This window comes from Ictidomys tridecemlineatus, chromosome 11 (assembly GCF_052094955.1).
Source record: "Ictidomys tridecemlineatus isolate mIctTri1 chromosome 11, mIctTri1.hap1, whole genome shotgun sequence".
Classification (NCBI taxonomy): Eukaryota; Metazoa; Chordata; class Mammalia; order Rodentia; family Sciuridae; genus Ictidomys; species Ictidomys tridecemlineatus.
This window is the reverse complement of record NC_135487.1, coordinates 3,615,309-3,637,777: the sequence shown is the minus strand read 5'-3', so window position 1 is coordinate 3,637,777 and position 22,469 is coordinate 3,615,309. Positions and strand designations below refer to the sequence as shown.

At 54.6% G+C, this 22,469-nt stretch overlaps 1 long non-coding RNA gene across 1 annotated transcript; it reads right to left on the bottom strand.

The window, feature by feature from the left end:
* Positions 1-391: 391 nt before the first annotated feature.
* On the bottom strand, positions 392-9,912 carry LOC144367843 (uncharacterized). The gene is made up of 4 exons (XR_013427355.1): positions 9,652-9,912; positions 3,327-3,401; positions 2,132-2,391; positions 392-1,379 (listed from the first exon to the last, which is right to left on the bottom strand). It is a non-coding gene; the product is annotated as an uncharacterized LOC144367843 (long non-coding RNA).
* Between the last annotated feature and the right edge of the window lie 12,557 nt (positions 9,913-22,469).

Sequence of the window (22,469 nt, the reverse complement as noted above, 5' to 3'; positions counted from 1 at the left end):
ATTCCAGGTAGTTAAGTACCTATAAGGTACTGTGGCAAAAAAATGTAAGGAACTTAATGAGTTAGGGTGCCAAAGCAGGAGACTCTCCGCCACCCAGCAGGTTCCTGTGCTCACTTTCTGTCTGTTGCCTGGGGTTCATCTTAGTCTTACTGTGTGGGCCCCTTTGTAAGTTAAGGGAGCCACATCCCTTCTGGGCTGCCTTGGAAAGCGCTGGAGAGAACAAGCAGCAGCCCAGCGGGGGGGGGGGGGGGGGGGGGGGCGCGGGGGCATACCTGTAATCCCAGCAGCTCAGGAGCCTAAGGCAGAAGGATCATGAGTTCAAGGCCAGCCTCAGCAATTTAAGTGAGACCCTGTCTCAAAAAGACTTAAAAAGGGTTGGGGTGGGGTGGGGATGTGGCTCAGTGGTTAAGTGCCCCTAGGTTTAATTCCCAGCACGAAGAAAAAAAAGCATGACGTGAACATTGGTCTGCTGGTGGAGGTGCAGCATGAGTTCTGCTCATAAGTCTCCCCTCCTAGGCTGGGCAGGTGAGAGAAGGAGACAGTGACAATCTCTGCCGCAGGAGAGGCCCACGTGACCTGCAGGGCCCCCCCTCAAGAAGACTTTTGCCAGGGAGGGGCAGGAGGCTGAAAGGAGGCTTGTGCCACAGGCCTAATCTGCTCACACCAGGCGCTGGGTAAAGCAGTCTTGAGATACACAAATAGAGCTGAGCTGGGCAGCCGAAGGTTGCCATGGTTACCGGCCCTGATGCCACCACCTTGGTGGCTCAACTGAATGTGGCTTGGCTTTTTCTATTGCTTTGGAGCTCCCATAGTCTGATCTGTGACCAGGCTAAGACTGTCCCTGCTTGGCAGAAGCCACTCAACTTTCAGGCCTTTCTCACCAAGGAATCTAGCAGAAGGATTGCTGCAGACTTGGGTTCGCAGGACTAAGTCCTCCATGGCTCTGTGTTCCCAGGAAGAAGGGAAGGCTCTGTTCCGGGGGTGACTGGGCTTGGCAATGGAAAGTGCAAGCCATGGTTCTGAACTGGTACGTTAAATATATAATGCCCAAGAGACCAGTGTTGGAGGGAAGCAAATTGGCAGGGCTGAGGGTTCTGGGATTTTCTGTGCAGACAGATTCAGCTAGAGAAATTAAGATTGGAGCTCCTGCTGGGAGAGTCCTTCACAGCCAGGACTGCAGCTGGGCAGGGGGACAGAGACTCAAGTGGCTGATCAGAGAGGCCTGTGGTGTAGGCAAGTGGTTGGAGGGCCAGGCAGAGTGCTACCATCCTGGAGGTCAAGCATGAACTCAGTCTTGACAAAACATGGGCCACCATCTCGAAACTGGCTCACCCTTCGTCCCTGGAGCAGTGAGTGCATTTTCTCCCTCTTTGGTTTGTCTGGAAAGAAAGATTGAAGATGTGGAGCAAGAAGCAGAAGCTGTGCAGGTCTTGAAGGGACCACTAAGATCCCATGCTTAATTAGCCTAGACCCTTACAAACTACTCTGTAGAGCTGGGGGGTGCAGTGTGGTGGTAGAGGGCTTGCCTACCCTGTGCAAGGTCCTGGGTTCCATCCCAGCACTACACACACACACACCAAAAAAAAAAAAAAAAAGACGCTTTGCCGGCTGAAACAGCTTGTTCTCATTAACCAATGACTTCAGAGCATAGAGGTCAAAGGCCTCCCAGCCAGCCCAGAAATTTCAAATCTCAGCTATCAGCTCTGATTTGGAAAGCAGAATGAGAAGGTGCCTCAGAACCTCCAATCTGTCACATTTTGCAGACTGTCACATTTTGTGCATTAAAATTGGGCCCCCAAATTCACTTTCAACATGTGCCATGACATATTTGGGGAGTGAGGGTCAGGAGTCATGTCCTTGGAATCCAATAGCATCCCTTCAGTGCATGTTTGGGGCCCTGGCCTGGGAAGCAACCTGATCCCAGCCCAAGAGAGATGGGCCTGGGGCACACAGGCCACTGACTTCTCCACTGGTATCCAAATCAGAGCCTCTGTTTCAACCTTTCCCTGCCCCCTGCCCTGTGGCATGGCCAAGACAGATTTATGAAGCAATCGCAGAGAATCCCTCCCAGTGCTACACGGGCCCCTCATCCCAGGCGGGGTCCAAGCTTCTGGCGCCCCCTTTGTCTTACCCACAGGCAGAACTCAGGCTGTCCAGACTGGGCCCTGCTGGGGGTCCAGAAGACCAACTGAGTTGTGTGATCCATGTTGGCAGCTAGTCACATCGACACGTGAGCCCTACGATGTCCAGTCGCTTCCAGGTCCATGGCTTGTCTTGCTAAAGGCAGAGCATGTCCGGTTGTGGGCAGAATTGGGGCTACAGGTCTTGGGAGTGTCCCTGCCTCGTGAGTGGCACCTACTCCTCTTCAGTGTGTGCATGTGGCTTTAAATCCTTCAAATTAAGAGATAAATATAAATACACACATGTACTTTTTGTTCTGCTTGTAAAAGTAATCATTTTCACTGTAAATTTTTTCAAACAGTACATAAATACAATATGTCCTTTTCCAGTTTGTTGAGAATATTTTTATGAATCACACACACATATCTATGTATATGTGTATACGGAAAATATTTTAAACAAAATGGTAGAAAATATGTTTCCAAATTGCCTTTTTCAGTTAATATTATATTTTGTTGTTGTATTTGATACTGAGGATCGAACCCTGGGGCACTTAATCACTGAAACACATCCCCAGCCCTTTTCTTCTTTCTTTCTTTCTTTTTAAAATATTTTTTAGGTCTCAATGGGCCTTTGTTTTATTTATTTATATGTGATGTTGAGAATCAAACCCAGGGGCTGGGGATGTGGCTCAAGCAGTAGCACAATCGCCTGGCATGCATGTGGCCCGGGTTCGATCCTCAGCACCACATACATACAAAGATGTTGTGTCTGCTGAAAACTAAAAAATAAATATTTAAAATTCTCTCTCTCTGTCTCTGTCTCTGTCTCTCTCTCTCTCTCAAAAAAAAAAAAAATGACATTCTATAACATTCTGCCTCACTACCCATTCCCCTTGCCCTATCCTGAACCTTGCCAATATCCATAAATTCTCCTCCTTTTAAAAAAAAAATAAGAGAGAGAGAATCAAACCCAGTGCCTCACACATTTTAGGCAAGTGCTCTACCACTGAGCCACAACCCTACAACCCAGCCCTCCTCAGCCCTTTTCTGTATTTTCTTTAGAGACAGGATCTTGCTAAGATGCTGAGGCTGGCTTTGAACTCGTGATTCTCTTGCCTCAGGCTTCCAAAACCTTGGAATTGCAGGCATGTGCCACTGCACCCAGTTAATACTATAGTACTATGTTTTAAATAACGCCAATACCTGGGCTGGAGATGTAGCTCAGTGGCTAGTAGAGCACTTGCCTAGCAGGCATGAGGCTGGGATTCCATCCAGACACTACAAAATAAAAAAATAAAAGTCAACTCGTACAAAGAGCCTTGTTTCTTTCATTCATTCATGTGTTCCTTCATTCCTTTATTCTGGTGTTTTGGCTTGAACCCAGGACTCATGCGTGCTAAGCATGTGCTTTGCCACTGAGCTCCAGCCCCCACCTCATTTCTTGTAAAGGCTTCATAACAACGAGGCTCTAACTTGACTATTCAGCTGGCCTGTGATGGATACCTCGGTGGTGTTTTCCGGTTTTCATACCTTAAGTGATGGCACAGTGAGTGTCCCTGCACCTGATCTCTGCACTTGTGAAGGATCCGTGGGGTGAATCCCAGGGAAGTGGGGTTGCTGGGTGGAAGGTGAGAAGGTTTTTCATTTGAATAGATATTTCCCTATTGTCACCTAGACAGCCACTACTGCCATCAGAGGATTTTGTCCCTTTTTGTGCTCTTTAGGCCTGGTCATCACCTTCGTGAGCATGTCTCCAACACATGGGGGTGGGTGGCTGGATGGGCCCCTACATAGTCCCAGGCATCTCTGCTCACCCACTCCCATTGCTGAAATGCTGTGGCTCTTGGTGGCGGGGTGGGAGGCTGCAGCAGAATCCAACTTAGGCTTCTGGAGCTTCTGCAGGTGGGGCCAGAGAGGACACCGATGCTTCACTCTCTTACCTTTCTTGTTAGTTTTCCATTTCTAAGGGCCCCTTATACAGTAAGAGGCCATAGACCTGTGTGGAATCAAGCAACTTATTACTGTGGGACCTTAGGTAATCACTCTGGCTTTCTGAGCTCTGGTTTCATTATCTGTAAGTAGAGATAATGGTGGTGCTTGCTGTCCAGATACAGTGGAGATCAGATACTGTAAAGTTTTAGTGCCTGTCTGACAATTTTATCCCAAGTTTTTTGGGCCCCGTTTCATTGTCATTGTTTCTGTTGGTTTTCAGTCATGGGTTCATATACACTTGTATGCCTAGTTTGTATTTTTGTGTATGTGTGTTTGTTTGTTTATTTTTTTATTTTATTTTTTTGCTACGTGTTGGAAATTGTATTTTGGGGGGGATACCAGGGATTGAACTCAGGGGCATTTGACCACTGAGCCACATCCCCAGCTCTATTTTGCATTTTATTTAGAGTTTGGGTCTCACTCAGTTGCTTAACACCTCGATTTTTTGCTGAGGTTGGCTTTGAGTTCACATTCCCCTTGTCTCAGCCGTCCAAGCTGCTGGGATTACAGGCATGAGCCACCGCACCTGGCTGGATATTGTATTTTAATAATTACTTGCTGGAAAAATTTGAGGCCTGCGAGGATAGATTTTTTTATATGCTTCTGCAATAGACTAGGATGACCTAAATCCAAATTTAAGAACTGTGGTTCCATGAACTTTGAGCTTTATAGGCCTATCTAAAGGAATCACAGGCCTACCTAAAGGAAAAATCCCTCAGGGTATAGGTGGCCATACCTGTAATCCTAGTGACTAGGGAGACTGAGGCAGGAGGGCCACCAGTTCAAGGTCAGCCTTAGCAACTCAGAAAGAGCCTATCTCCAAATTAAAAATAAATAAATAGAGATGAAAAGGGCTGGGGATGGGCTGGGTGCGGTGGCACATGCCTGAAATCCCAGTGTCTCAGAGGACTGAAGCATAAGGGTCACCAGTTCAAAGCCAGCCTCAACAACTTAGCAAGGGTGCTAAGCAACTCAGTGAGACCCTGTCTCTAAATAAAATACAAAATAGGGCGGGGACGTGGCTCAGTGGTCCAGTGCCCCTGAGTTCAATCCCCAGTACCCTCAACATAAGGTCCTTGCTTAACATCTTAAGTGGGCCATCTTAAGTGACAGCAGCCATTTTAAGGAAAAAAATTTCACTTTCCTACCCAAGGAAGGGCCTTTCTGAGAAAGGCCCACCTTTCCCTCATACCAACCCCCAACCCCTAACTGTCCACATTAGGACCCGCTCGGCTCTGATTCCTGAGCCTGCCCCTTAGAAGTCGCGGCACCCAAGCCTTTTTGCCTCCCTCTCCTACAGAGAGCCGGCCTTTATTTGTCAGCTCTGACAGGCTCTCCTGCTATCTCTGCCTGGTCTCTCCTTCCCCCAAAACAGGGCTGGGGATGTAGCTTAGTGGAAGAATGGCCCTGGGTTTAGTCCCCAGTATGGGGAGTGGGGACAATTAAGCTAATCTCCCAACTTTCTTCAGAATAAACACCTTGAAGGCGGAATCATCAGGCTTTATCTCCCTGAGCCGGGTTGGCTGGTTTCTCTTTTTCTCTTGGAGATTAAACCCAGGGTCTCTGGCTTGCTGGGAGAGTTGATATATATTTATTATTTAGTTTTTGGCGGACACAACACAACATCTTTGTTTGTATGTGGTGCTGAGGATCGAACCCGGGGCCACACACATGCCAGGCAAGCGCGCTACCGCTTGAGCCACATCCCCAGCCCCATATATATATATATATATAAAAAATATTTATTTTTTAGTTTTAGGTGGACACAATATCTTTATTTTTATTTATCTGTTTATTTACTTTAATTTGTTTTAATTAGTTATACATGTCAGTACAATGACTTTGATATATCATTCATTTGAATCAGATGGGATATAATTTCTCATTTTCTGAGTGTACAGGTTGCAGAATCTCTTTATTTTACATTTATGTGGTGCTGAGGATCAAACCCAGTGCCTCACGCATGCTAGGCTAGCGCTCTACCACTGAGCCACAACCCCAGCCCAGAGTTGATATTTTTAATATTTAATAAAAACTTTTTCCCACTCAGCATTTTGGTTGTCCCAAGTGGGAAGAGGGTCTGAGTCACTTAATCCATCGTCATGGGAAGCGGAGGCCTCACTGAACGGTCACCTGTCTGAAGCGTTTAGCCCAGTTCCTCCCATGGTTGGCGTTACATCCAAACCTTCAGGAGAAGGAACTGAAGGTCGTCACTTAGGACAAGACAGAAGAGAGGCTTTCTGTGACCAACCAACCCAGAGCCACAGCAGGCTCATGAAGCCTCTGTGCCCACTTAGTCCTCCCCACGTCTCTGAGCTCCCACCCTTAATTACTTCTGTGGCAGCAGCTTTGAAAATCTCAGTCGGAGCTGGGCATGAGGGAGTGTCTGTAATGCTGGCCGCTTTGGAGGCAGGAGGATCACCAGTCGAGGACAGTGGGACGTTTCATGAGACCCTCTCTCAAACGAAAAACGAAAAGGCTTAGGGATGAGGCTGAGTGGCACAGCACCCCTGAGTCCCATCCGAGACCACATCCCTTCTCCGTTCGCTCCAAATAAAGGTCAAAGTCCTCACTGGCCCTGGTGCCCTCACCTCTGAGTTTTGTCCTTGCATATTCTGCTACAGTCACTTGAGCCTCATGTTTCCTCTCTTTTATTTTTTTACTTATTTATTGTGGGTACCAGGGATTAAACTCAGGAGCACTCGACCACTGAGCCACATCCCCAGTCCTATTTTGTATTTAATTAAAAAATATATATTATAATATTATATATATATGTATATATATATATATTTATTTATATTGGTTGTTCAAAACATTACAAAGCTCTTGACATATCATACTTCATACATTAGATTCAAGTGGGTTATGAACCACATAACCATTTTTACCCCAAATACAGATTGCAGAATCACATCGGTTACACATCTACATTTTTACATAATGCCATATTAGTAACTGTTGTATTCTGCCCCTTTCCTATCCTCTACTATCCCCCCCCTCCCCTCTATATATATTTTTTAATTTGTAGCTGGACCCAATACGCTCACTTCATTTGTGCCGCAGTCTGTCTGGGCACAAAATATCCCAGCCGCCACAAAGCCTTGTAGGTTCAAACAGCAAGTCTTTTTTTTTTAAGAGAGAGAGAGAGAGAGAGAGAATTTTTACATATTTTAGTTCTCAGCAGACACAACATCTTTGTTGGTATGTGGTGCTGAGGGTCGAACCCGGGCCACACGCATGCCAGGCGAGCGCGTTACCGCCTGAGCCACATCCCCAGCCCCAAACAGCAACTCTTTATTCCGGAACTCTCACAGACACTCTACACACACTTCCCGGGAACACACTCCCTCCACCAATTCTCGGAACCCCAATTCTCTCAGAACCCCACGAGAACTCAACGGGATCTCCAAAGTAGCAGGCGCCCGAGGCAGCAGGATGCGCCCTAATCCCGGAGCCGCCCTATTGAGCAGGGTCACCTTTCAACCTGTAGCAAAATGCCAGGCATCATTGGGACTAAACTGTGGCTCTCAACACATTTATTTATATGTGGTGCTGAGGTTCGAACCCAAGGTCTCACAAATGCTGGGCAAGGGCTCTACGACTGAGCCACAGCCCCCTATTTTGTATTTTATTTAGAAACAGGGTCTTAGCGCCTTGCCTTTGCTGAGGCTGGCTTTGAATTCATGATCCTCCTGCCTCAGCCTCCTGAGCTGCTGGGATTACAGGCATGTGCCACAGTGCTGGCTCTTATTTTATTTTTTGTGTGTTTCCTTCTTTCGGGTGACCAAAACTCACCCTGGTTTTCTAACTGAAATCCTGTGTTCTGGAATTCCTATTGGTCCAGGGCAGACTGCAACAGTCGGTCATCTTCATTCAAACACAACATACAGCTCTGCCTCGGGGCCTTTGCACAGGCCGATTTTGCAACTTGTGGTGCTTATCCCAGGTATATGCATGGCTGGCTCCCTCATGTCATTCCAGGCTCTGCCAAAGTCACCTCTCTCAGACAAGCAATATCTAGAATAATGTGCAAGCACACGTGCGTGTTCACAAAGACCCATTCTGTCCCTCTAACCCCTTTGTGTCCCTTGAGGTATATAAATGAACAGACCCAGGCAGAACCTCTCAGAGTCTGGCTGAGGCCGTGGGGGCCGCCTGCATTGCAATGCCAAGACTGGCTGGGGCCCAGCAGCTGCCTTGCCCAGAAACTGCCTCCACAGGCTGGACCTGTGTCCTGGGCTTGAGGCAAGGAGGGCCCTTGACTTCTGTGGGCCGACAGGAAGACAAGGCCTCTCTGAGGATCCTGGGTCTCTCCTGGGCAGATCTGGGGGACAGCAAGGACAGTTTCCAACCAGCAGGGCCAGGGCACCGGCAGTGAGGATGTTTGAAATCCCAGCTGGCCTAGGTCTGGACAGTCTCTTCTGTGGTTGGGAGCCCGGCCCAGAAGCCTTTGTTCCTTGGACGGATGGCCTCCCGAGGTCCAGGCTCTCCGTCTGTCTGGCCAGGTTTGAAAGTCTGCACGGCTGGAAGCTGGCAGCGAGCCTGGGACGTGGCCCTCCTGGGGAGCAGGCCCCACTCGCCTCTTCTCCTCCACCCCAAGCTGAGGGCTCTCTGGTGCCCAAGGATTTCTCCCCAGTGCTGGGTCTTAGATCTTCCAGGGGAAGCGGCCAGACCGGGCCAGGCCAGTGTCCAGGCCCACGAGATGCCCTCTGGCCAGAGTCCTCCCTGGAGGTCACAGGAGCCCTGCTACCTTCACCCACAAGGGTGGGGCAGAGCCCAGTTGGATGGAGCCTTGAGGAATCTGAAGGTCAGCCCAGCAAGAGACATTAACTGTGAACAGATTCAAGTTCAAATCAACAAGCATCAGCTCCAGGCCAGACTGGTCCTGGGCCCCACTTTCAGGAGAGCAGGAAGCCAACTGCGTTCCTGGGGCTCCTGTACCAGATGGAGCAAGCACAACCCTCTTTACCATCATCTGGAGTGGATAGGACCCCAAGGACTTCCCGGGGCTGGTGGGAGGAGCCATCGTCTCCACTCAGGGGCCCTCTATCACTAAGCCACATCCCCAAATCTTTTATATATATATATATATAAAAGATTCATATATATATATTTTTTATTTATTTAAGTTGTCAATGGACCTTTTTATAATTTATTTATATGCAGTTCTAAGAATCTCACCCAGTGGTTCACATATGCCAGGCAAGTGCTCTACCACTGAGCTACAACCCCAGCCCACCCAAACCTTTTTTTATTTTTTATTTTAAAATAGCATCTTGTGGGGCTGGGGATGTGGCTCAAGTGGTAGCGCGCTCGCCTGGCATGCGTGCGGCCCCGGTTCGATCCTCAGCACCACATACCAACAAAGATGTTGTGTCCACCGAGAACTAAAAAATAAATATTAAAATTTCTCTCTCTCTCTCTCTCTCTCTCTCTCTCTCTCTCTCCTCTCTCACTCTTTAAAAATAAATAAATAAAATAAAATAAAATAAAATAAAATAAAATAGCATCTTGTTAAGATGCAGAGACTGGCCTCAAGCTTGCGATCCTCTTGTCTCGCGGCCTCCTGAACAGCCAGGATTGCTCATGTGCGCCACCACGCCTCGCTAGGAGCAGGTTTTAAACCAAAGCTGAGATGTTTTCAGATTTGCATTCTGACCTTGCTGTGATTATTGTCTGTTGTCCTTGGAGCCTCCACCATGTGTGTCCTTGAGTGTAAAGGTCGTCCTTCTGTATTAAATCACTCAATTCCCAGCGTCACTCTGAGGTGGCCTTGTGAGTACCTCTGCTGTACGATAAGGAAACTGAGGCCCAGTGAGGTTAAGCAACTTGCCCAAGCGGGTGTAGCCAGAGGGAGGTGGGGTTTGAGCCCAGGAGATCTGCCTGGTTCTGGAGTGGACAAGAGTGAGGCTGGGGCAGTGGTAGCCTGAACCTGGGCCAGGGCAGCCAGCAGCTGGAGTGGAGATATTCTGGAAGCACAGTCAGCCTGCCCCAGGCTACACCTGTCCCCAGGCTTCACCTGTCCCCAGGCTGTAGTGGGTGGATGGGTGGGTGACAATGGTCAAGCCAGCCCTGGACAGTGACTGCCTGCCTGCCCTACTGCCTCTGGGGAGACTCCTGGGTCTGAGGGGCCTGTTGTACAGCTGCCCAACCCCCATGCCCAGTCAGGTGGTCAGGAGGGGTCCACCTTCCTTGAAGCCCTTGGCCAGTGGACTCAAAGGCCAGGAAGTTTCTTGAAGCCTGAAGTGTCCCCAGAGTCCAAGGCAGGGCTGCACCCAGGGAAGGGAGGAGCCACCTGAGCCTCTGAGGCCTCCAGGGTCAGGGAAGTGAGCAGGGAGGGGCAGGAAGGGCCATGGGCTGAGCCTGGGGTGGACCCTGCAGCTACGCAGACCTCCAGCCACTGAGGTAAATTGGATGGGCCGCCCACTGTGTGGTCCCAGCTCAGTTTCCTCCTCTGTAAAATGGGGACAGTCCTGAGACACCTGACCAGGGCCATGAGAAATGAGGAAGCCTGAGGATCTGAGAGGGGGGGCCTCGTTCCTGCACTGCCCAGATGCCTCTGCCACCACAAGCTGCCTAACTGCAGTGCCCGTCACCCCCTCCCAGCTGACCTGGGCAGTCTCCAGGTCCCTCTGAGCCTCAGCTTCCCGGTCTATGGGATGGGGTGATAGGCTCCCAATTAAAGGGACATCAGGCAAATTAAAGGAGATGCCACTCAAAGGCTTTTGTTCCAGGGACTGATTGGGCAAATATTAGTATCCCTGGCATGTGCCCAGCTAGGAGTCAAGAAAGAGGACAGGGACTGGGGTTGTGGCTCAGTGGTAGAGCACTTGCCTCCTGCGTGTGAGGCGCTGGGTTCGATCCTCAGCACCACATAAAAATAAAATAAAGGTATTGTGTCCAACTACAGCTCAAAAAATATTTTAAAAAAGAGTAGAAATGATGTTTAAAAGAAAGAAAGAAAGAAAAAGAGGACAGACAGGGTCTCTGGCCCAGCAGGAACCCCTGCTTCTGAGGGCACACACAGGTGGGTCTGTTCAGGAGCAGGAGGCTGGCCGCCTGGCCTGGCTCTGGCTCCTTACTGTAGGACCCTCACCCGCTCCTCTCCCAACGGGGGGTGCTGGGCCACATGGTCACACCTTGCAGTGTGGGGTGCCACCTGGGGCACTGCAGTTAGGCAGCTTGTGGTGCCCACTCCAGAAGCCCAGAGAAGCCCACCCAGACCTGCCAGCTTGGGTCTTGTGGCCCCTGCACTCCACCCCACATGCCTCAGTTCTGGGTTGGCAGAGGCATCTGGGCAGTGCAGGAACGAGGGCCCCCTCTCAGATCCTCAGGCTTCCTCATTTCTCATGGCCCTGGTCAGGTGTCTCAGGACGGTCCCCATTTTACAGAGAAAGAAACTGAGTGCGTCAGTGACCGTGCTCCGAGGTGGCATTTGCTGCCCTCTGTCTGTCCACCCTCAACAACATCCAGGGCTAGAATGGGCCTTTTGGAGGCTGGAAGGAGGCTGTCGGCAGGGAGGGAATGGGGCCGGGCCAGGGAATGGTTGAGGCTGCAGGGAAGGGCTGGCTCCTGGCCAGGTGCTGTGGCCAGGTTTCTACCCGTGTTTTCCAAACTGAGGAGCCCACAAGCTGAGGCCCAAGCGTCTGAATGAATTGGAGGGGAGGGCTCTGCTCTCGACCCCTCCTGCAGGTGCCAAGCCCGGGCACACTGCCTGCTGGATGGAGTTGGCCCCCACCCACCCAGACTCTACCAGGGTCACCAGCGAGTCAGTCCTCGAGTGCCCTTGGCACAGGTCTCCAGAATGTAGTGGTGGATTCCACTCTTTACCTGGAGCTGGGGGTCTGTTTGGGGTCCTGTGGGGGCCTGGCCAAAGGGACAGAGGCAGGAGAGCCAGAGGCGGGTGGCTGGTATGTAACAGGGCTCTGGCAGGACACCATTCCTAGCAGCTCTGCAGCCGGGCCTGGGGCACTCGCCGCAAGCAGCCTGTGGAGCAGACTCTCACACCAGCTGGGCGGTTGGCGCTGGGCACGGCCCCCACCAACACTCAGGTAGCTGGCTCTTCTGAGCTGCCCTGGAGGTCCAGACAGGCTTCCTCAGACACTGAGAGGGGGAGGAGGGCATGCGGCCACCTGCCCCTGGAGGTTTCAGGAGACCACAAACGGTCAATGGGCCTTGCCTAGGAAGGTGGGGCCGCTTGGTAAGACGCCAGGATCTCCGCCAGTCTTCACCACCTTCTGCCAGTCTCCTTTCAAAGCCCTCTTCAGGGTCGCGCAGAGCTGACATGGGGGCGTTCTCGACCACTTCACAGATGCAGAATCTGAGGCTTCAAGACCCACCACAGCAAGGCTTCCCAGTGAGTGGGGCAGAGGCAGAGTCCTGAGCCAGTTCTTACCCGGAGCAGAGCTGCCCTGAGGGGCCTGGGGCCTAGCACAGTGGGAAAGGGGCCATCCAGATGGCTGAAAGGAGAAAGGACGTCCCGGGGCCCTGGCCTGTGAGCTCGGGCAGCACGGGGGCCAGGGCCAAGGTCTCTCCTCAGCGGAAGCTTTCTGGGAGACAGCGAGTGGGGGGGGGCATTGGCCCCTTGTGCCACCTGCTCCTCTTCCTCTTCTGGTTCCTTAGTCGGCAGGATCCTGCCGTGCCCTCACTAGGCACTTCTGCTTTCAAGGAAACAGCTGTGGTTGGCAGAGGACCCAACCCCTCCCCATGTCCCAACTGTTGCCAGGGACTGGAAGAGCCAGCCCCTGCCTCCGGCTCCCCCAGCCTGGCCCATGTTCAGTGGAAATAAGAGGCAATCCCTGGGGTCTCCCTGCTGGGGCGAGGCCTCCAGCCCCCGAAGGACAGCCCCAGGGGCAGGCACGAGCCAGTTGGTCCCTGTCCCCTGGGATCTTCCCTCCCAGAGCCTGTGGGCTTCCAGAGGACTGAGTTGGAGAGGCAGGACAGGGCTGCAGGAGGACAACCTTCCAGCCCACAGCCGCTGCCGCTCTCGGGCCTCCATCTCCCCAGCTGTATTCTGATGAGACCCAAGATGCACTTGAGAGTGGGTGAGGGCCAGTTCTGGAGTGTGACAGGCACTGGGATTCAGCCATGGCTCCCCCTTGCCCTAGCACTGGGTGGCCTGGGACAAATTTCAGGTCTGTGTCCTTCTCGTCTCTGTCTTTGCCACAGGGATGACAGAGGAGAGGATTCAGTGAGACCTGTATGCCGTGGTCAGTGTGGCCTCTGGCCCTGCAGAGCACAGCTGTCAGCATTACCAGGCCAGGGACAGCAGAAGCAGGACAAGCCCCAGCCCAGCCGTCAGAAGGATACAAAGTACCCCACGTCGGTCAGCAGCCCCCCAGGGTCCACTGGCTCTCCTGAGGGCCGCTGAGCTCTGTCCTTGAGCACTGCTGGGGGAGCCAACCCTGACCACAGCGGCTGCCTGCTGCCCTCCCAGGTGGGGAGGCTCCTTCTTGGATGGGACGAGGGTGGGAGATGGAGGCAGCAGGGAGGCGGGAGGAGGAGGCGTGCTCTGAGACAGAAAATTAGGGGGTGAGGTTGCCAGCATGGTGGGACTGGGGCTCTCAGATCTGAGTGTGGCCTGCCCCCCGTTCTCTGCAGCACCGAGCACTCCAGGGGGCCTGCTCCCAGGAGGCTCCAGGATCTGGGTCCAAACGGGCCCCTGGGAGTCGGGCCTTCTCAGGGGTGCTCCTTGTGTCCACACCAAAGCTGAGGAGACACTGGAGGAACCGTGGCCCTCACCCGGGCAGGGATGCTCTGGGATTGGTTGTCCCGAAATCATAACCAGGTGTGGCTCCTGCCACACGAAGAGGGGTCTGGTTGGGTGACGCCCCCCCTGCAGCCCTGGCCTCTGCTGGCAGTGGATGGCAGGCAGTGGGTGGTCTCGTTCCCCAAGCCTCAGTCTGACCCTCCACGCTGAACACAAGCTTGGGTACCCTGACCCTCCGTGGGCTCCCAGGGAGCTGCGCTGGTCCTTCCTGGCCCTGTGTAGCTGGAGGTGGGGGTAGCAGGCGTATGGTTCCAGTTACCCCAGACGCCTCCTGGCACCTCGTCCCTCAGCTGGGGGTGCACTGGCTGCCTAGATGGCCCTCCTGCCAACGTAGCCCCACCACAGCCCTGCGGTGACCCAGGTGTCTGGTCTGAGGGGTGCTGGCTCTGTTCTGCTCTGCCCCTACCTAGGCTGGGGTAGAGGGTAGAAGGCTGGAGATGCACCCACCCAGTCATACAGAAGAGGCTGGCACAGGGCAGAGGCTGGTGGGAGCTCAGGGCAGGGCACTCTCGGCCCCATCAAGTCTGGATTGCCAAGGGGCCATTCCACTGCTCTCTGAGCCCTTGGCCTTCCTCCCCAGGTGGCCTTCCGGTTCCTCAAGCCAGCTTTGAAGTGACATGGTCCTGCGTCCAAACATGAGCTCTATCCTTAAGCTGAACCTCAGTGTCCTCCTCTGCCACCAGAACACTGTCCCCCTCCAGGGGAGAGCCACAATGATTGGGCAGGGCAAAGGTCACGTGGAATAGATGTAGGAGTCTCTGCACCCAAGACCTAGTATAGGCTCTCGGTTGTTATTTTCAGCTTGGAAAATGTGTGATTTTCCCGAGACCCCGTGGATCGATGGGGCAGTGGCTGGCTGCCTTCCACTTCTCTCACCATTTTTATTTTGTGGATGGCTCTGTATCCCCAGCCCTTCGGCCTTTCCCCAGCCTTTTCTGCCCTCAAATCCACCGTGGAGGATGCACAGAGGCTCCCTAACAAGGCCAGAGTCCCTTTGCCCAGGCTCAGCCCACCCAGGGTTTCATGCATGACACCACCAATGGTGTGGGTGACAGAGAGGCAGACAGGTGGGCAACCTGGTGAAGAGGGGCCAGCCCAGAGAGGTGAGAGCCCAGCGGGCAGAGCCAGGCCCCCCAGGCAGCTGGAAGGAAAGACCTGGCCAGAAGCTCCTGCCCCCTGACCCCCTGAAAGCTCCCCTTGGGGACTTGGCCCAGCAGAGCTTGGGGACTTGTCTGAGCTTTCTGGCAAGGAGCTGGACGCTGCCTGGGGGCATCCCCCGGCACCCCACAGGTGCTTCCATTCCTCACCGAGAGACCTGTGGGCCAGCTGGGGCTGACAGGTCAGAGGTCAGGGGAGGAGCTGGAATTGCTCCTGGGGCAGCACATTTTTCTCCTCTGAAAACTTATCTTAGCAAAATGACCACGAAACAATCGCACTCTTTTCCTGGCTTGTGCTGTCCCAGACGGCCAGCCCATCTCCTCAGCGGGGGCTCCAAGGGGGCCGGCAAGGCGAAATTTATAAAATGTCTGTGGGAGGGGAAGAAAGGCGCTTTGTGTGGGGCAGGGGCCCTGGTCATTGGTCAGCTGCAAGGCCCCCGGCCGCTCCCAGAATGCTCCCCTCCCTGGGGAGGGCTGAGCTGGCCTGCCCGAGGCCAGCTCCAGTGGTCCCTGCGGCCCCTCCACGGCCCAGCACTTGCTGCTTCCAGCCTCAGGGACTCAGGTCCCTGGGGCCAACCCGCCTCGGCGGGCGCAGGTCAGGCGGGGAGCCCCGGCCCCAGCATGTTTCTCTACTGGAGGAAGCGGGGTGCCTATGAGCTGGAGGCCCTGCCTGGCGACCTGGCTGAGCTGGAGCTGGGGGCCGTGGAGCGTTTCTCCTGGAGCTCCACCCTGGACATCATCGAGGACCTCGGGGGTAGGTGCGGGTCACATCCAGGAGGACTTCCACGAGGCTCTGGCAGTCCCTCTGGCCAGAGCTGCAGCCCACTCACCACGCTCATGTCGCTGGGATGGCACAAGCCCCCCCCCAGTGGCCAGAGCCCCTCCTGGAAGCTGCTGCTGAGGGGAGAGGGGCCCCAGCGTGAAGACCCCGAGGGCAGAGGGCAGCCCCAGGAGTTCTCCTTCCTTGAGGTGGTCTGACTGGGCCTGTGGCCCTGCCCCTGGCTTGGGACTAGCAGCTGGAGGACAGTGGCAACAGTGGCCAGCTCTGGGGCTCGGGACTGGACTCTGCCTCTGCCCACCCCACCTCCGAGATCAGACCACAGGGTTCTCTCAGGGCTATGTGGTGGGAAGAGCCCTTCTGGAATGTTCAGAGTCCAGCCTCAGGACGTGGGGCGTTTCTGCTATTATCTGCGTTTTACAGATGAAGAAATGTAGGCCTGGTGACACTGAGCCCCTCACAGGGAAGGCAGGGCAAGGCTGTGGGGGTCCTGGGGTCGGATTCCACCCCAGCTGTTCCCAGGGCAGTGTGAAGAAAACGGGGATGATGTTTGCACCATTCTCAGGAGGGGCTGAGGGCACTCCCTCCAGCGCTCCCTGTCTGACCAGACAGGGGCAGAGAGGAGGGGCCTGGTCCATGCCAGCTGTGATTGTCACTGCTGCTGAGCCTGGTTCAGCTGAGGTGCACTGGCCCCGGCTGTGGGCCTGGTTGTTGGCACTGCTCTGGGACAGTGAGGGGAACCGAGCCTGGCCCGCGGAGGCTGAGCAGAGTGACCACCAGGTCACGCACCTGGGCCTGGCCTTAGCTCCCTTCTCTGAGGGCCTCCTACTAAGGCTGGGCGCTGGCCTCCAGGCTGCCAGCCCAGAGGAGCAGGAGCCTGTCCAGGATGGAGCTTCCCCAGCCTGATGTAGGCCCTTCCCCAAACCCAGAGGCCCGTGGCCACCCCGAGAGCGGGTGAGAGTGATTGTTAGGCCTGAAGTGGGAGGGGGTCCCCAGACCAAGTAGGGGTGGTCTCGTCAGGGAGATGGGAAATGCTGCTTCCAGAATGGAGAATGGAGAACAACAGGCGCCTTTGTTGGACTCACCCCTGGCTGGGGATGTGGCTGCTTGCGGGGAGGGACAGGCGCGGTGCCCACTGGGACCCTCCCAGCTTCGGGCACCGTTGGAGGTGTGTGCAGGAGAGCAGGGCTATGCAGGGCGTGGCACGGGGAGAGGGAGTGTGTGGTGGTGGGCCATGCCAAGGCAAAACTCCCCTCGTCCCTCGTCCAGAAAGCCACCTGGAGGGAGAGGTGGGCTGGGGCAGGTCTTGGGAGCCCTGTCTGCTTGTGCTACTTTGGCAGGTTCCTGCCCGCCCGAGGCAGGTAAGGTGGCAGGGGTTCCAACCGGGTCAGAGCCTTGCCTCAGTTCATTCAGCCCATCCCAGCTAAGGCCAGAGAGCCCCCTGGGAGCCGTGTCCCTTTGCCCCCAGCACACTGCACTCCCCTGGGGTGGACGCTGCAATCTGCAGCGCCTCCCTCCCCACAGCTGTCCTATTTACTTTCTGCCTGGGAGTCCTCACCACTGCTGATGTAGCCTGGAGTTACCTCTGTGAAGCCCCATCCCTTCTGCCTCTGGGGTTCCACAGTGACTGCCATCTTCGGCTCTGGGGCCCCTTGGATCACACGTGCCGGGCCTGCGGAGTGGGCTCTTTAAGCCCTGGCTCCTGGAATCTTCATGCCCACCCTCCCAGGCAGGGCCTTCTTGGTGTCCCCTTTATTCTGGCAGAGTTTGGTAGGAGGGTGAATGGTGGCACTCAGATACCTCTTTTGTCTGAGCCCCAGGACTGAGGCTCTGCCCACTGACATGAGCCCATGCCCAGTTCTCCCCAGGCTGGCAGAGAGGCCTGGGTGGCACAGGGCCTTTGGGTAACAGCACGTGAGCAGATCCCGGGTGGGTGAGCCAGGGCACGCAGCTGTCTGTGTGGGCTCAGCCCTCTGCTGCCAGCCAGCCAGCCCCTGGCCTGGGCCCATACAGGGAGGGTGCTGGGCCTCCGCATTGGCCTAGCCCACGATGGGAGTGGGCCTCCTGTGTCAATCATGACGGTCCAGAGGTGGAATTTCAAACCCACTTCTGTTCTTCCATGGGCCACTCTCGGTTCCTCTGAGGAGCCTTGGGAGGAAGCCATGGCAGGCAGATAGACAGATGGGCAGGCGCCCACGGCAGCCTCAGCCAGAGGAAGTGGCCGGCTGGCCCCAGCCCTGCTCCAGGAACTGTGTGGACAGTTTCTCTGGCCCCAGGAAGGAATTCTGAATGTGTCCTCCCACCTCTTCTTTCTGAGCCTGAGGGGTGTGGGTGGACAGGGCAGGGTCAGGATCTCAGGCCCCAAGGAACACCACCAGCCATGGTTCAGGGCCGAGGCACATGCCCCTTCCCCCAGCTAGGGTTCCTCTTAGCTGCCCTACCTTTTAAGTTGCCCCATGGTGCTTTGGAAAGGGGGCCACGGTCACATTTCTTTCGCAGGTCTCCTGGGATGCTCCAACCAGTGTCTGGTACAGGGAGTGACAAATGTCCCAGGACCAGCAGTCATTTGACCAGATTTAGGCCAAATTCGGCCCTTCCCCAGACCACTTATGAGGGGGTCCAGCCCCAGCAGCGCCTAGGCAGCTGCCCGAGCTTGGACGGGCTCCCAGGAAGGCTGGGCCTACGTGGGAGGGGGGTTCAAGGTTGCAGCTGCTTCCTGGGAGGGGCAGCCTTTCTGTGGCCAGGCCTGGGGTTGGGAGGCAGTGGGCAGAGAGGCTCTGCCTTCTCCCAGCAGAAGGGTCATCTGAGTGGGATGCTCCCAGGAGAGGGGCGCCCCTGGAGAGTGTGAGGGCAGGTGCAAGGGGGCACTTAGGTCACGATGGGCAGGACTGATTCATGTTATTGTGCCAGGTACCATGGGGGTGCTGTGGCCTGGTGGTTGGGGACACAGCCTTGGAGGGTTATGGAGCTGGGATCCCGTTCCAGGCCTGTCACCTCTGCTTGACCTTCAGAAATTCTCTCTATCCTCCGAGACAGACTCAGTATCCTCAGCTATAAAATGTGGACAATGGTGGCAGCAATAGTGGTGCACACCTGTAATCCAGGTACTTGGGGGGCTAAGGCAGGAGAAGCCCAAGTTCAAGGCCAGCCTCAACAACTTAGCGAGACCCTGTCTCAAAACAAAAAAATAATGGGGTTGTGGCTCAGTTGGTAGAGTGCTTGCCTAGCATGTGTGAGGCACTGGGTTTGATTCTCAGCACCACATATAAGTTAATAAATAAATAAAGGACAATCAACAACTAAAAAAAAAAAAAATTAAAAGGGCTGGGATGTAGCTCAGTGGTAGAGCTTCCTGGGTTCCATCCCCTAGGACCAATAAAAGAATAGAATAGGGACAATGATTGTTCAGAAAAGTTCTGCCGTAGGTCTTTTGTTATTTTAACTTTCTGAGTAGCCACATTAAACAAAAGAACTAAAAACAAGCAGGCGAAATGAATTTTATAATGTATTTTATTTAACCCAACATTTCTTTTTTTTTTTTTTAATTTTTTAGTTGTAGTTGGACACAATGCCTTTATTTATTTATTTTTATGTGTTGCTGAGGATGGAACCCAGGGCCTCACGCGTGCTAGGCGAGTGCTCTACTGCTGGGCCATAACCCCAGCCCCTTAACCCAACATTTCACATGTTTCCATTTCAACTTGTGATCACTGTTTAAAAAAAAAAAAAATCAGTGAGTTATTTTACCTTGTTTCCCCCATACTAAGTCCTCAGGGTCAGGTGTGAGTGCTCCTTATGCAGCCTAAGGGCACTCTCTGGACCAGTCACGTTGCCAGGGCTCTGTGGGGCAGTGGCCAGTGGCTGCCATCTGGGGTTGGACACTGCTGCCTGGGTGCGAGGGTGACGTGAGACCAGCTATGGAAAGCAGAGCTCTCAGCAAGTGAGAGCTCTGGTCATCACCTGTCCCTGAAGCCATCCGAGTTGAAAATGATAAGGCAGTTCAAAGGCCTCCCCCAGGATGGGGGCGTGGAGCGGTGGTGCCTCTGGGATTTGGACATGTTGCAACAGGGAGACTCCCAGAAGGAAGCAACATCAACTGGGGGCTGGAAAGAGGGTGAGATGTCAGCAACGGGAGGGTGTCCCCAGGAACAGATCCCAGAAGGGCTGGTTTGGGGTCAGAAACTCAACTGTCTCCAGGGTGGGGTGAACGGTAGGGAGTGGTGGGGACTGTGGCTGGCGGCTGGTGGCTGGCTTTGTGCTGGTCGAGGATGGACACAGCTCAGGGACTGGAGCCTTCAGGAACACGGTTCCAGAGCCTCCAGGCTCCTCTGGTTTGTCAAGAGAAGCCAGAAATCTGGATTTTTATGTAAAGTCTCCTGACTTCTCAAAATTGGCAACCCATTCAAATTCTTTTAAACACTGTGCTCAGCCAAACAAAACATGTGTGCGGGCTAACTGCTGCCTGCTTTGGTAGAGAGTGTGTTGGGGAGGAAGCCAAAGGCGTCCTATGACTATGATGGGGGCAGGGCCGCCCTGGCTAGTGGGCTCTTGTGCCTGGCTGAGGGACCCCAGGCTTCCCCAGCTAGGGGACACCAGGGAGCCAGGAGGTCGGCTGGGCTGTCTCAGGCCCAGATAAACAGCCTGTGGCACTGAGCTGGGACAGAGGGAGGGCCAGCTCAGGCTTGGGATCTGCCTGGGGCCTGGCTGAGGTGGAGGAGCAGATGGGTCAGAGAGAAGGGTCCCTGGGGAACTGAGGCATGCAGTAGAGCGCTCTGCATGGGAAGCTGCCCTGTAGCCTGCCTCCTGCCCTCCTGCTCTGCTCTGGGGTCCTCTCCACTGACTGGTTGCTTTAACAGATCTCCTTGTCCCTGCTCTACATGACAAGGAGATCTGCTAAGTGACTCTCCATGACCTCAGGCCCCCATAGGGGTTGCTGCCTCTCCTGCAACTCTCAGGAGAGCAAATCTGATTGGCTAAGCTGGGCTGAGTGGCCACACTTGGCCCAGCTGGCTACGTCCAGGGCATGACACCACCTAGAATGATATGTCCCCCACACCAGGCCCACCCTTTCTGTGAGGGCTGTGGGTGGGCAGATTGCCTGGAGAGGAGCTTGTGGCTGGCCCCTGGTGGGGACTGCCTGTCCTGGAGTCTGTCCCCGAACCCCCAATCCTAAGCCCTGAAAGCTGCCAGGGTCCCCACCGATTCTTCTGGATTTGCAGTCACCAGGAGAGAGAGGCTTTCCTGAGACCCAGGAAGTCACAGCCTCGGAGCAGAGCTGGGAGAGATGTCCCTCTGGCGAGCTAGGACGGAGAGCCCGGAGCGCGGCTCTGGCATGCAGATGTGTGCCTCCAGTGCCATCACACTAACGCTAAGGGCCACGAGGCCAGGGTTCAGACAGGTAGACCGCACCTGGAAGCATGGTAACAAAGAACTCCAGAGCCCACGTCCTCAGCCCTGTGGCTACTGAGGGCAGTCAGAGGGCTGCTGATGCAGGGGGACCCCAGTGGTGAAGGATGACCTGGAGCCTACAGAATATGGAGCCAGAACTCTGAGGTCTTGAGGCAGAAGGGCTAGGACCTGACCTCAGGTTTTGAGGACTCAGGTACCTGGAACCTTCCTGGAGCCAAGGGTAGGCATTTCTGGGTACAGTGCGTGGGAAACTGCCCAGAGCTAGCTGAGGGTTTGAGATCCCCGTGGAAACCCAGATGGCGAGGAGGGGGCTACTGGTTGTAGAGAATGAGAGCCCTGAAGCCCATCCACCCCCAGGTCCCCTACCTCCTGGCAGGCAGGGCTGGGACCAGCCGGACCACTGAACCAACCCAGGGACCTGGTCAGGGTCCTTGCAGAGCCATCTGTCCCCACCTTGGCTGCCTCTGCCTCCTCCCTGTTGGTTTGTTGGAAAGCTGAGGAAGCAGAGATGCTGGGAGGGAAGACCGTCCTGTGCGGGTATGAGGATGGACCAGGCTGACGAGTGTCCTGCAAGTGCCCATGGGAAGGTGCTAGTCTCTTCTCTGGACTGCCAGTGTCACAGTGGACGATAGCTGCACAAGAATCCTGCAAAGGGACCCTGGGCACCTCCCTCCCTCCTAGCCCCCAGGTCTCATAAAGCCTGTGCCAGCTCTTGGTGCAGATGCTCCAAACAGCCCCTTCCCCTTGAGCCTCCTCCTTGCTGCAGCGCAGATGTGCTGCTCCCAAGGGGCCACCTTGTTTTACCGCCCATGGCAAACTCCCCAAGTCGTCAAGGTCACCAGTGGGTTCCATGCACTCAGCCCAGGGCTTGGCACAAGGGAGCCTTTCGGGGGATCCTCCAGGGAGCCCTCAAGGTCCAGGACCCACCACAGTTCCCTCGGCCAAGAGTCCTCCTGGTCATCCCTGAGGGCTCAGCCCAGGTAGGGAATCTGTGCAGCATCCTGCTGCAGGTGAGAGGTCTCCAGGGGAGAGGGCCGGGAAGCCCACCCCATGCTGGGCTTTGGATGCTGGAGGTGGCCCAGTGGAAACAGGCATTCTATTTTGAGGTCTGTTTCCTGGAGCCTCCTGGCACCAAAGCACAGGGTGGGGTGGGCTAGCGGCAGGCAGGCTCGGGACCACTGCTGTGTCCTTTGGGAGTCCTGGCCACCTCTCCTAGGTTGTTTCTGTACTGCAAAGGG